The following is a 13,720-nucleotide window of genomic DNA, read 5'->3' as shown; positions in this document are numbered from 1 at the left end:
TTTTATATAATAGTTATTTAGCTGTATAGTGTTTTTCTGGCTTTATGCAATTATAAAAAAAAAGCCTGTCTTTATGAAATTATGAAAAGTGCTGGGTGAGAGCCAGATATGGGTTGAAAATAATTTCTCATTAAAGTGGTTTAATACATTTTTTAAAGTATTGCTTTACCTAATCTGAATTGAAAGGTGTCTTGCCAGCTCAGTGACTCAATAAGTTGGCTGTGTTACCTTTATTCCTCACAAAGAAAAAAAACATACATTTGAAAATTTTTAGAGTATTTTTGTTATTTTTTAAAAACTATGAACATATCCTTTTATGCAGGAACCCCAAAAGTCTACATTTTAACAACCCACATTTTAAAAACTTTTCAGCAGCTTTTGGAGTCAGTATTTCATTAGTCTGTAATAGTTAAATTCATATGACATAAAATACAAATTTGTTCTTCGTGTCATGACTTGATAAATATTTGAATATAGCAGTGAAAAAAAATTTTTAATCATTGAATTTACGTTTGTATTCATGCCTTTGATATTTCATTCCACATCATTATATGCTTTTTTTTTTTTTTTTTTGAGATGGAGTCTCACTCTGTTGCCCAGGCCACAGTGCAGTGGCGCAATCCTGGCTCCCTGTAACCTCTACCTCCCAAGTTCAAGCAATTCTCCTGCCTCAGCCTCCTGAGTAGCTGGGATTACTGGTGCGTGCCATCACGCCTGGCTAATTTTTGTATTTTTTAGTTGAGACAGGCTTTCACCATATTGGCCAGGCTGGTCTTGAATTCTTGACCTCAAGTGATCCCCCTGCCTCGGCCTCCTAAAATGCTGGGATTACAGGCATGAGCCACTGTACCCAGCTGCTTTTTCTTAAGCAACATGAGTTAAACATGTAACAGGTTTGGGGAATTTGATTATGCTTGCAAAAACTGACATTATCCAACCTTTATATATTATTCTACATATTATCTAATCAAAAACTACATTATAACTGTCTAGTCAATACTGGACACTTATTACAGATTTCAAGATTAGAAGCGAGGAGTTCAGTCTTAAAAATTTTAAATTTACATGACTGGTCGAGTAATTCGATATCAGAAAATTTCACCTTCCATTTCAAAATTTGAATGAAGAATGGTAGTCTAAAATAGTAAAGCCAAAGGTGTTTTCATTTGTTTTGTTTTGTTTGTGTTTTTTGTTGTTGTTGTTGTTGTTGTCGTTGTCGTTGTCGTTTTGAGGCAGAGTCTTGCTCTTGCCCAGGCTGGAATGCAGTGGCACGATCTCGGTTCACTGCAGCCTCCACCTCCAGGGTTCAAGCAATTCTCCTGCCACAGCCTCCCAAGTAGCTGGGACTATAGGCGCCCACCACAGCTGGCTAATTTTTGTATTTTTAGTAGAGATGGGGTTTCACCATGTTGGCCAGGCTGGTCTCAAACTGCTGACCTGAAATGATCCACCCACCTTGGCTCCCAAAGTGTTGGGATTACAGCCGTGAGGCACTGCACCCAGCCTAAAGCCAAAAGTTTATTGGTATAATTTATAATACAGCGTGTATTTGGATGTAGAGATCCCTGTTCCTCTTTTTAAACTATGGATTAAGAGTTAATCTCTTTGAGTAACATTCTTAGAATTCTTTTTTGAACTTTTTTTTTTTTTTAATTTATCGGGGAGAGTGTTATTGTGAAACCTAACTACACAGGCTGAAAAGATACATAAAATAAAAATGAAATTTTTTTTTTTTTTTTTTTTTTTTTTGAGACGGAGTCTCGCTCTGTCACCCAGGCTGGAGTGCAGTGGCGCAATCTCGGCTCACTGCAAGCTCCGCCTCCCGGGTTCACGCCATTCTCCGGCCTCAGCCTCCCGAGTAGCTGGGACTACAGGCGCCCGCCACTGCGCCCGGCTAATTTTTTTCTATTTTTAGTAGAGACGGGGTTTCACCATGGTCTTGATCTCCTGACCTTGTGATCCGCCCGCCTCGGCCTTCCAAAGTGCTGGGATTACAGGCGTGAGCCACCGCGCCCGGCCAAAAATGAAATATTTTTAAACAAACATCTTTGTAACTATCACCCAGGGCAAGACAGACATTGCCAGCATCCCAGAAGCCTCGCACCACCTATATTTTTCCATCACAACTATCACCATCTTAATTTAAGCTAGATATAAATGTTTTTCTGACATTTATAGTTTTACCATGTAAGTTTACATCTCTAAATAGAGTTTAATTTTGCCCATTTTTTAACTTTATGTAAATAAGATTATCTTGTATATATTTTATTTTTAGCTTTTATTGTTTCATAGTATTCCATCATGACTATAACACAAGTTTATTCCTTCTGCCATTGTTTTGGGTATTGCATTTAGATTGTTTGCAGTTTGGGGCTATTATAAACAGTGCTTTTATGAACATTTCTGTTTAAGTGCACTGATGCATGTTTATGTAGTTTTCTTGAGGTTATATACTTAGAACTTGAATTGCAAGAACATGGGGAATGTTTGTCTTTATCAGGTAATGCCAGGTAGTTTTCCAAAGTAGTTGTTTACTGGTTTTTAGTTCATTTATTAGTATGTAAGAGTTCTTGTTTCATATCCCTTACCAACAACCATACTTAGTATCATATATTTCAATTCTAGCCAATCCTGGTGGGTATATAGTTGTATTTAGTTTTAATCATTTCCCTCATCACTAAATGAGGCACCTTTTCATATCTGGGTCTTTGGATTTCATTTTTCATGAAGTGTCTTTGAAATCTTTTGCCTTTTTTAAATTGAAACACGTCTTTTTCTAGAGTTTTGTATTCTGAATATATATCCTTTGTTGGATGTATATATCGCAAACTTTTTTTCCCACTTAGTAGTTTCTTTTAATGAACAGAAGTTCTTCGTTTTAATGTAAACATGTTCATCAATTTTTTATGGCTAGTGTTTTTTTTTTTTTAAACATCATGGAGATACTTTGATTATCTTTAAACCTTTTTGTGCTTTGCTTTTTCACATTGAGGTTTATAATGCATCTGAAATTGATTTTGTGTACAATGTGAGATGTTCAGAGCTTTACATTTAGTAAGGGATTCACTTGGTTTATACGGTCCATATTATAATGTAGGGCTTGGATATTATAATTTAAATGTATCTGGAACTATGAACTACTCTTGAAAGTTTGGACTATTTACATTTGATGTGGTATATAATTAGGGTGACCATATGGCCTAGTATGCCCTGGTGGAAAGTCCTTGTTTGTGCCTGTTCTGGCATAATTATTAAAAACATCCCAGCTAGGCAGGGTGACTCAGGCCTGTAATCCCAACAACATTTCCAAAAGGTCGAGGCCGGAGTATTGCTTGAGCCAAGGAGTTCAAAACCAGCCTCAGCAATATAGGGAGACTCCATTTCTACAAAAAATTATAAAAAGTAAATTAGCCAAGCATGGTGGCATGTATGCCTGTCGTCTCGACCACTTGGGAGGCTGAGGCAGGGGGTATTGCTTGAGCCCAAGAGGAGCTGTGATCATGCCACTGCACTCCAGCCTGAGACATAGAACAAAACCTTGTCTTACAAAGTAACAGTAGCCTGTAATCCCAGCACTTCCGGAGGCTGAGGCAGGCAAATCCCCTGAAGTCAGAAGTTCGAGACCAATCTAGCCAACATGGCAAAACCCCGTCTCTACTAAAAATACAAAAATTAGCCAGGCATGCTGGTGCATCTGTAATCCCATCTACTTGAGAGGCTGAGGCAGGAGAATCACTTGAACTCGAAAGGCGGAGGAGGTTAGAGTGAGCCAAGGTCGCGTCACTGTACTCTAGCCCAGGCAACACAGCGAGACTGTGTCTTAAAACACACACACGCGCACACACACACAATAATAATAATAATAATCTGTTTCTCTCTTGAAAATGTTTCAGTGTGGATAAGTTATCGCACCATGTAATCAAAAGCCTAATTGCAGAGGTGCTGTGAAATGGGTGATGTGCTTTATTTTCTGCTAGAGATGTCACAGACTAGCTTTAGTTCTAGCAAGTGAAACAGGTAAGTTTGAGGGGCTTTGATCCTTGGAACCTAAGCATATGTCAAGAAGTCATAAAGGCAACCTAGAAAGGCTTTGATGTCAATCTGCTAAGTATGTTTATAGATGATCTGTGTTGCAGTTTGTTTCTGCCATTTGTTGCAGTTTGTAGTCTATGTCACAGCTCTGAATTTATTTTCTTCTCAGCACTGATCATGACTTACACTTAATCTTCTTTGCTTATTTGCCTATGTGTTTATTGTCTGTCTTCATGTTCCCCCTTACCTCCAGACTCTGAGCTCCTGGGATGAAAGGATGTTTAGTTAATGAGTGAGTAAATGGAAATGATTTAGCATTTTAGCTTATTGTTCTTGTAGAAGTGTCTTGGGGATACCTCCAAATAATGCTTTTCCATGTTAACAATTGCATTTCCCTATAAAATTAAAATATCCTCCCTCACATTAAAGAAATCTTGAAGAATTTCAGTGAGTAGGGATACAAGAGGATGAAATCTAGTGACATAATTAACATTATTGGGGAGGTAAACTCTTTCTGACTCAAGCTCAATTATAATTTTCATTTAAAGTTTAAAGGAAGCCTCCATTCAGGATGTAGGAGGAAATTACACAGTGGTGACATGTATGAATGTTTTATGGATTAGTTACAGTTGTGTTTGCACCTGTGTCTGTAAGTGAATAGGATGCCTAAATAGGCTAAAATGAATGAAACTCTTATCAAAAATAAATTCTTATATTTAGTTAGCTTACCTGGATAATCATTCAAATGAAAACCAGGTTGCTACTGCATTGTGAAAAGAGACTTTGTGAAGAATGATTATATAAGCCACTTGCCTTTAAAATAAGTTGTCCTTAAAATCAAGAGATTAGTGGAAGGATATAAGAAGTAAATTGTTAACAGATTTCTTTAATCATCTGCTAAGTCTGGCTCACTGGCATAATTTATCTACTTTTTGATGTTAGTCACGTAGTCATAAACTGTGACCTTATTGAAGAGAGTGGAAGAACTCTGTGTGATGGATAAAATACCTGTGGGGTGCTTTATTTGATTTCTTGCATTATTGGGGATCTAAATGTAGCAATTCACAAAATTACTACCTAAAATGACAAAGATCTAGTGAAACTTCAAGCCTTGGTTTCTTTTTGTTGCCCTATTTAGTGATGTTGCCAGAACTTGGAACCTTGGAAACAGTTTATTATTGTTACATTGTCCACAGAAATACTTGGTAATTCTGGGAGTCTGAAGTCAGGTGTCAAAAACTGTTCATTTTCTAGTAGGGGTAAGTAAGGTAAGCCATGACTTTCTAAGTCGGGAGTAGAGAAAACAGCATAAAACTGAAGAAAAAAATAGTAGAAGGAAGGAGGTAGAAAGAAAAAAGAAATCTTATCTGTGCATGATACATAGCAAGAGTTTTGTATTTAACTCAGTGCCACAGTAATAATAGCAATAACTACAGATAGTTTAACTTGAATTTAATTACTCCATGCTAGAAGATGCTTGCTATAGAAACAATTTGCCTTTCTCTCATGATGCTGTATATTAATTAGCTGTTTTAAAAACTGGATATCACTGAAGTAAATTTTGTTGTTGTTGTTTTGAGACAAGAGTCTCACTCTGTCGCCCAGGCTGGCGTGCAGTGGCACAATCACAGCTCACTGTAGTCTTGACCTCCCTGGGCTCAGGTAATCCTCCCGCCTCAGCCTCCCAAGTAGTTGGGACTACAGGCACACACCACCACACCCAGCTAATTTTCTATTTTTGGTATATACAGAGTTTTGCCATGTTGCCCAGGTCGGTCTCTAACTCCTGGGCTCAAGTGATCTGCCTGCCTCGGCCTCCCAAAGTGCTGGGATTACAGATTTGAGCCACAGTGTCCAGCAGATTTTTTAGTGGACAAAGTGTGAGTTGGTCTATAAAATAATTTATTCCCAAGGGCCTTATTCTAGTTTGGTAGGGTTTTTTGTTTGTTTGTTTCTGAAAGAAAATGTGACCCAAAATGCCAGTTGGAATACTTAGCAGCTTTTTGGTCTTGGACAAGTTATTTAACCTTAGCTTTGACTTCTTCATCTTTTCAATAGGAATGGATAATAATGCCCATCTTTCAGAGTCCTTCTGATAATTAAATGAGGTGATGTAAAAGAAGTAACTAGTTTAATGTTGGTGCTTAATAGAGAATAGCTGTCCTGTGTTATTTCCCACCACCATCTCCCTCTCTGTCTAGGTGCTCAGTCTCTCTAGTAGCCCAACTCTGTCAGTCATTCACACCTACTGTAGTGTACCATCATCTTACTGCCTTTCACTGTCCTGTCATTCCCCTCATAACTTTACTTCCCTCTTTATCCTGCTTCAACTCCATGAGCCACCGTGACAGTCAGTACACATACCCACAGCCCCTACCCTATTCCCCTCTTGCTGTCTTATACAAGAAATCACAACCCTGATTATATCAGCACAGATGTGCTGACCAGCCTCACTCTAAATTTATGTTCGCTAGCCTCAGCAGTCATGGTCACTTCCTAGCAGTCACACTATACTTCCATAATCCATTTCACTTTTCTACATGGCTGTTCCATTCATTTTCCTCAAGCCTCCAACACTTCCTCCCCCATCTTCACTTTCAGCCCTTTAACCGTGCTTTCTATAATAGTTAACTGAGAAAAGAACAGCAAACGAAAGATAATTTTGATAAACTTACCCCTCATATACCCAATTACCTGCATCCGTCCCCCAAACTTCTATTTTTTTTTTTCTGATAAATATGGATAAACTGTTCTTACTTCTGTCTAAGACCACCCTTCCGCTTGTGCAGTATTCGTCCCCTCTTGGTGAGTCAAGGACATTGCTCCAGCAGTTCTCTACTCTCCTCAGTTTTTCCTTCCCTAACGCATCTTTCTGTCTGCTTACAGACAGGCGATTATTTCTTCTATCTTAAGAACAACCAAAAAAACTCCACTGTACTTGAACTGCATTTCCTCTTTTCTAACGATTGCCCCATTTCTATCCTTCCCTTTATAACAAAACTCCTTGAAGTTGTCTACACCACTGGTGTTCATTCATTTCTGAGCCCTCTTTACTAAGGTTTTTATTCCTACATATGAAGTTTTCTTATCAGAGTTACCAAAGACTTCCATGTTGCCAAATCCAGTAGTCAGTTCTTGGTCTCATTCTACTTCACCAGTCAGCATTACATGGCACAATTGCTCTGTGCTCTGTGAAGCATTTTCTTCACTTGATCATATGCCATTTTTTTCCTCATATCTCACTGGTTACCTCTCAATCTCCTATGTTGTGTTGATTCAACTCGGAAGCCGCCAAATGTTGGAGAGCTCCAGGGCTCAGTTACCTCCCCTTTTCTCTCTCTGTCTGTTAGCATTTGTTTAGTCATCTGCATTCTTTTGATGATCTCATCCATCTAGTTCCTGGTTTTAAATACTACCTGTATATCACTGACTCCTATCTCTAGCCTGGATTTCTCCTCTAACTCCTGACTTGTATATCACATTGCCTCTTTAACATCTCTACTTGTAGGGATGTCTGCTTAGAATCTCAATTCAGCATGCCCTAAACCTGTTCCTCCATCAGCCTTTCCCATCTAATCAATTGACAGCTCTATTCTAGTTGGTAAGACCAAACACCTTGGAGCCATCCTTAATTCCTCCCTCTCTCTCTCACCTCATGTGATCCTAACCTATCAGCTCTGCTTTCAAACTAGGTGCAGAATTTGACCTCTGACCACCCCTACTACCATGGTCCATTATCTCTCACTAGTCTATTCAGAGATCCTCAGATTCCTGTTTCTTGTTTCCAGTATGTACCTCTCAGTTGATTCTTTCCACTCCTCCCAATTTTACTTGAGTGGATCTTTGTAATTAAAAAATAAAATACATGGAAAAGGTAGGTGACAAATCTTCTTAGTGAACCTATGTTTTCTTGATTGCTTGACTGGTTGGTTGGCTATATATTTCCAAATTAAGAGTCTTTTTTCTATAGAACTTTGAAGTTACTGCTTTTTGTTCTTCTGATATACTGGGGTTGGTGGTGCCAGTCTGATTCTCAGTCACTTTTCTCTCTGAAAGCTTTTATTTCGAATTCTCTGTTCCTGGAATTCACAAATGTGACCACACTGGTTTGTTGTTGTTGTTTGTTTGTTTTTTGGTTTGGTTTGGTTTTTCCTCTGAGTGTTTCTCTGTGGACCTTGTGAATCTGAAGAGTCTTTAAATCTAAGAAAAACTCTTTAAATCTAAGAAACCCATTCGTTCTCTCTACCTCCGACACTCCCTTCCTCCCCTCTCCCCCACCTCTTTCTAGTTCTGTCTCAGATTGATTTCTATCTTGTCTCCCATCCTCTAGCCTTGTTGCTGTTGTTTTTTAATTCCTCATGGATGTGTTTATCCTCCCCCCTGCTTTTTCACTCTTATGTCATATTTTCATATCTGACTCTTGGTTTTATCATTTGGAGATTAAAATATAAAAACAGCCATAAGGAGGCCGGGCGCGGTGGCTCAAGCCTGTAATCCCAGCACTTCAGGAGGCCGAGACGGGTGGATCACGAGGTCAGGAGTTCGAGACCATCCTGGCTAACACGGCGAAACCCCATCTCTACTAAAAAATACAAAAAACTAGCCGGGCGAGGTGGCGAGCGCCTGTAGTCCCAGCTACTCAGGAGGCTGAGCCAGGAGAATGGCGTAAAAACCCGGGAGGTGGAGCTTGCAGTGAGCTGAGATCCGGCCACTGCACTCCAGCCCGGCGACAGAGCGAGACTCCGTCTCAAAACAAACAAACAAACAAACAAACAAAAAAAAACAGCCATAAGGAAGAATGCCCAACTGAAAGCAGCTTAGAAAGTCAACATTAAATTTAAACCATTGGGTAAATATAGCAAACTGGACATGCTTTTACTTTTCCTTCCTGTTGATAAATCCTATCAAAACTACATGAGAGGGACTTTTAAAAAAATACGTAAACCCATAGAGGACAAAGTAGATTTGGAAAGGAGACAGCATCAACACAGTGTGGAAGACTGAAAAGCAAATACATGACTTTAAATGACTTAGCAAAGTTGAGAGCGGCAACCTAAGTAGGCAGTGGGAAAAGCCAAGATGTAACTTGACTTTCACCCTAAACTCCTAAAAGGCTCAGGAGTTTATATCAACAGGCACAATGGAAACTAGAAGATTATAGTAATTGGGATGAAGGGTATAAGTTTTGGGGTATAAGTTTAACCTGTTAACTTTTAACTTTATTGGGTATAAGTTACATACTATAAAATTCACCCACTGTAAGTGTGCAGTATAATGAAAGTTGTGTATCTATCACCACAGTCCACTTTTCTAACAATTCCATCAACTCGAGAAGCTTTTTTGTGGACGTTAGTCAGTAGCTGCCTACGACCCCTAGTCCTAGGCAACCTCTGATCTGCTTTCTTTTCTAGACTTCCCTTTGCTGGACGGAGTTTTACAATTGTCACTCAGGCTGGAGTGCAATGGCGCAATCTTGGCTCACTGCAGCCTCTGCCTCCTGGGTTCAAGTGATTCTCCTGCCTCAGCCTCCTGAGTAGCTGGGATGACAGGCATGCACCACCATGCCAGCTAATTTTTGTATTTTGAATAGAGACGGGGTTTCATCATGTTGACCAGGCTGATCTCCAACTCCTGACCTCAGGTGATCCGCCTACCTTGGCCGCCCAAAGTGCTGGAATTACAGGCATGAGCCACTGCTGCTAGCCTTTCCTTTGCTTTTAATATGTAAATTATACTTATTAAATTGATTTTCTAATATTAAAACTTTCTTGCATTTTTAGAAACCTTAAATTTCAAACAACTGTATTTCTCTGTATCAATTATCAGTTGGAGTAATTAGCCATTATCTATAATAGATTCATTACATGGAGTTCATGGTAGATTTCAGGGAGTCTCGATCCCCTGAAGTTATAAGCTATTTTTATTTACATACGGAAACATTTGGGAAGAGGGTTCACAGATGTTTTTAATTTTCCAAGACCCAAATAAATACAAGCTACCTTCGCTATGCCTAAGATAAAAGTTTTAACGTATCCTTTTACTTTTCTCCCTTTGTCCCATTTTCCAGGTTTTATCTAATTTGGGATTTAAATTACCCCTTAAGAGCAGCTTTATTTACAGTGTTGACTTAGATAAAACTGAGTTTTTTCCTTTTTTTTTTTTTTCTTTTTTGACACAGAGTCTTGCTCTGTCACCCAGGCTGGAGTGCAGTGGCATGATCTCAGCTCACTTCAACCTCCGCCTCCCAGGTTCAAGTGATTCTCCTGCCTCAGCCTCCCAAATAGCTGGGATTACAGGCGTGTGCCACAACACCCAGCTAATTTTTGTATTTTTTTAGTAGAGATGGGGTTTCACTAAGTTGGCCAGGCTGGTCTCTAACTGACCTCAAGTGATCCTCCCGCCTCGATTTCCCAAAGTGCTGGGATTACAGGCATGAGTCACCGGTCCTGGCCCTGAGTTCTTATTTTACAACTCAACACTATTAAATTTGTTTGTCTGGTATTTTTTTTTTTTTTTTTACAACAAAGAAACTTTCTATGGATTGTTATTCTGAGCTGTATGTCTGCTAATATCCCTTTTGTTCTCTCTGTTAATATTTTGCATTACCTGGTATCTTCCACATTGTCCATTGTCTGCTTGCATTTACTGCTCCATGTGAAATGTTAGATACCAGTCCGATTCTCTTTTGTATATAAAGAATGTAGTTATTGGTGGGCTTTCCCACACACTTCCCACTGGAACTCTTGGAGGGCTTTTTTCTTCCAACATTCCTGTCTTTTAAGGAATGCATGTCGATCCCAAGAATCAAGCCTTTCTTTAGCTCAGGAAAACTTGTTTTTCTTTGATATTGCTTCTCATTGTGGAACTCCTATTGACAGTCCATTTTAAACATTTATGCTCCTTGTTGTTTATTTTTGTTTTCCAGCTTTTAACCCTTTCTGCTGTAGATTCTGAGAGAGTTCCTCAAACCAGTCTTCTGATTCACTGATTTGGCATTCACTAGTTTCCCTTCTGTTTGATGCTTCTATTGAGTTGTTGTGGGTATGGTGGAGATGTGTGTTTCTTTAAAATATTTGTGTTTAAGTAGAGAATCAATGCATGTGATAAAAACATTTTCAAAAATATACTCAGTGAAAAGTACAGTTTCTTTCCATACTATTGTAGAGGTATGCAGTGCATATATAAGGATATGTATAAAAATACCAAAATTGGCTTTTTGTTTTCTATTTACTTCTCTTTTCTTTCACAGCCTGCTCTTGTTAGATTTTAATACAATTTTCTCTTTCCTGTATTGAATTGGTTTGCATGGGTACTGTGTGCTCTGATTGTCAGTCTTGATCTCCTTTCAGTCTGGCTAGTCCTCATGTGGCCCTTTTGTTTTTACCGAAATTTATAAACGGAAGTCTAGAATGACTGCTTTTGGTAGCTGGCGTATGCCCTTTTTTTGTTTTGTTTGTTTAGTTTTGTTACCGAGACAGAGTTTTGCTCTTGTTGCCCAGGCTGGAGCGCAATGGCGCGATCTCAGCTCACTGCAACCTCCGCCTCCCAGGTTCAAGTGATTCTCCTGCTTCAGCCTCCCAAGTAGCTGGGACTACAGGTGCCCACCACCACACCCGAGTAATTTTTGTATTTTTAGTAGAGATGGGGTTTCGTCATGTTGACCAGGCTGGTCTTGAACTGCTGACCTCGTGTGATCCACCTGTCTCAGCCTCCCAAGGTGCTGGGATTACAGGTATGAGCCACTGCGCCTGGCTGGGGTGTATGCTCTTTTAACAGCAATGTAGGTCACTGTCCACTGTCCAACTATATATGTCCCGATCCATAGTTCCTCAGTGAGACTGACTAGTATGTGAGGAGTCCTCACTGAACGATTACTTATTAAGTGCACATTGGGGAGATACCCTGTTTTAAGGGATCATGAATTCATTCCTTTGGCTAATTGGTTAGTCAAAATAGAGCACAGGTTAATCTCCTAATTGCCATTATTTATTAATTTCTGTGTGGTGTAATGCCTTTTAAATTATTTATTTATTAACTCTGTGCTAGTTCCATAGAGGATACTCTTTTAGAGTCTAGACTTTTGGTAGCCATAGCCACCCTTTGCCATCTTCCTACCCAGGAGATACATAAATGAATGCCCATGGTTAGGGAAAGCGCACTGAAGCTATGAACTTGGTAGGATTTCGAAGGAGAGTTCACATCACACCTTGAAGTGAACAGTGAATGCCCAGACCAGACACCTGAAATTTGTCCCTTTGCCTCATACTCTATATTCATTCAGTTCTTTGGATTTTACCTCCTAAATACTTTTGACTCCATCTGCTACTTCTCTGCATCTTCCCCAGCCCAGGTTTTCTTCACCTCTTAGATGGTCCACCATTGTCCCTCTTTCTATAGCATGGGCCACCCTCTGGCACAAGTGATCTTTTCAAAACACAAAATCAAGTTGCTCTTTTTTTTTTTTTTTTTTTTTTTTTTTTTTTTTGAGACGAAGTTTCACTTTTGTTGCCCAGGCTGGAGTGCCATGATGCAATCTTGGCTCACTGCAACCTCCGCCTCCTGGGTTCAAGTGATTCTCCTGCCTCAGCCTCCTGAGTAGCTGGGATTACAGGCGCCTGCCACCACGCCTAATTTTGTTTTTACCATGTTGGCCAGGCTGGTCTTGAACTCCTGAGCTCAGGTGATCCACCCGTCTCCGCCTCCCAAAGTGCTGGGATTACAGGCACGAGCCACCGCACCTGGCCTCCAGTTGCTTTCTGTGGCTTTCTGCTTTTAGTGGTTTTCTGTTCTTAGAAAAACTGGAATCCTTACCCCACTCTTTGGTGCTTATTCAGCTTTATTTCATAGCACACGTCCCCTTCTGCCCTTTACTTCCCTTTCCTTTTTTGTTCCATGAACACATACAGGTCATCCTTCTGGCTTCACCCTACTCCTGTCCCATATTCATCACCAAATCTGAGTTCAGATATTTATGTTGCCAAAGAAGCTTTCTTTGATCTTCCCTCTATTGTTTTATCTTTTTTTATTATTTATGAGAATAATAACCACTTGTACTATACAGAATCCTTGTGAGAGTTAACTAAATTAATACATATTATAGTGTCTAGCGTATGGTAAGTACTCACCAAATGTTAAGTCAGTGTAAAATCTTATATCCTTCGTGTTTTTTCTTCTTTATATATCCTCAAGCTCTTGTTTCTGACTTGTCCTCATACCCATCCCCTTTCTCAGTCTTTACTGTCACCCTCCATGATTTAGGAAATCATTGCTTCTTGCTTTGAATCTAGCCTCCTCCAATAATTTCTCAATTGTAAAAACTACTTACAGTATTTACATGGCCACTGCTGGTGGTAGTTTTTTTCCTGAAACACAGATCTAGCTGATGTCCCTCCTAAAAAATTTTTAATGACTACATTTCTTTCTGGATAAAATCTAAATTTAACAGAGGTCTTCCCTCCCTGTCGCCCTGCTTGTCCTAATGCTTTTCAGGGGGCAGGGGGCACATGTTGTACCTCTTTCTAGAGTGCCCCTCACTTGTTGGATTCCTCTGTAATATTCACCCTAAGCACCAAGCATGTAAAAGCTTCCTTTCTGCCCCCTTAAATTTTCTGTACTTACTATTTAATAAGCTCTTCATTCAAGAGAACTACTCAGCTCCTGCCGTAACTATACGCTAGACACTATGCTT

General features: G+C 39.5%; 2 protein-coding genes across 4 annotated transcripts in view; one reads left to right on the top strand and one right to left on the bottom strand.

Annotated features, from left to right (window-relative positions):
- The window catches only part of PEPD (peptidase D), an 873,572-nt gene that overhangs the window by 808,571 nt on the left and 51,281 nt on the right, over positions 1 to 13,720 (bottom strand). The window lies entirely within an intron of this gene.
- Positions 1 to 13,720, top strand: part of LSM14A (LSM14A mRNA processing body assembly factor) — a 59,415-nt gene that overhangs the window by 2,217 nt on the left and 43,478 nt on the right. The gene's annotated exons all lie outside the window — the stretch shown is intronic.

This window comes from Macaca thibetana, chromosome 19 (assembly GCF_024542745.1).
Source record: "Macaca thibetana thibetana isolate TM-01 chromosome 19, ASM2454274v1, whole genome shotgun sequence".
NCBI lineage: Eukaryota > Metazoa > Chordata > Mammalia > Primates > Cercopithecidae > Macaca > Macaca thibetana.
Note: the sequence above shows the minus strand (reverse complement) of the source record. Positions and strands in the feature narration are given on the sequence as shown.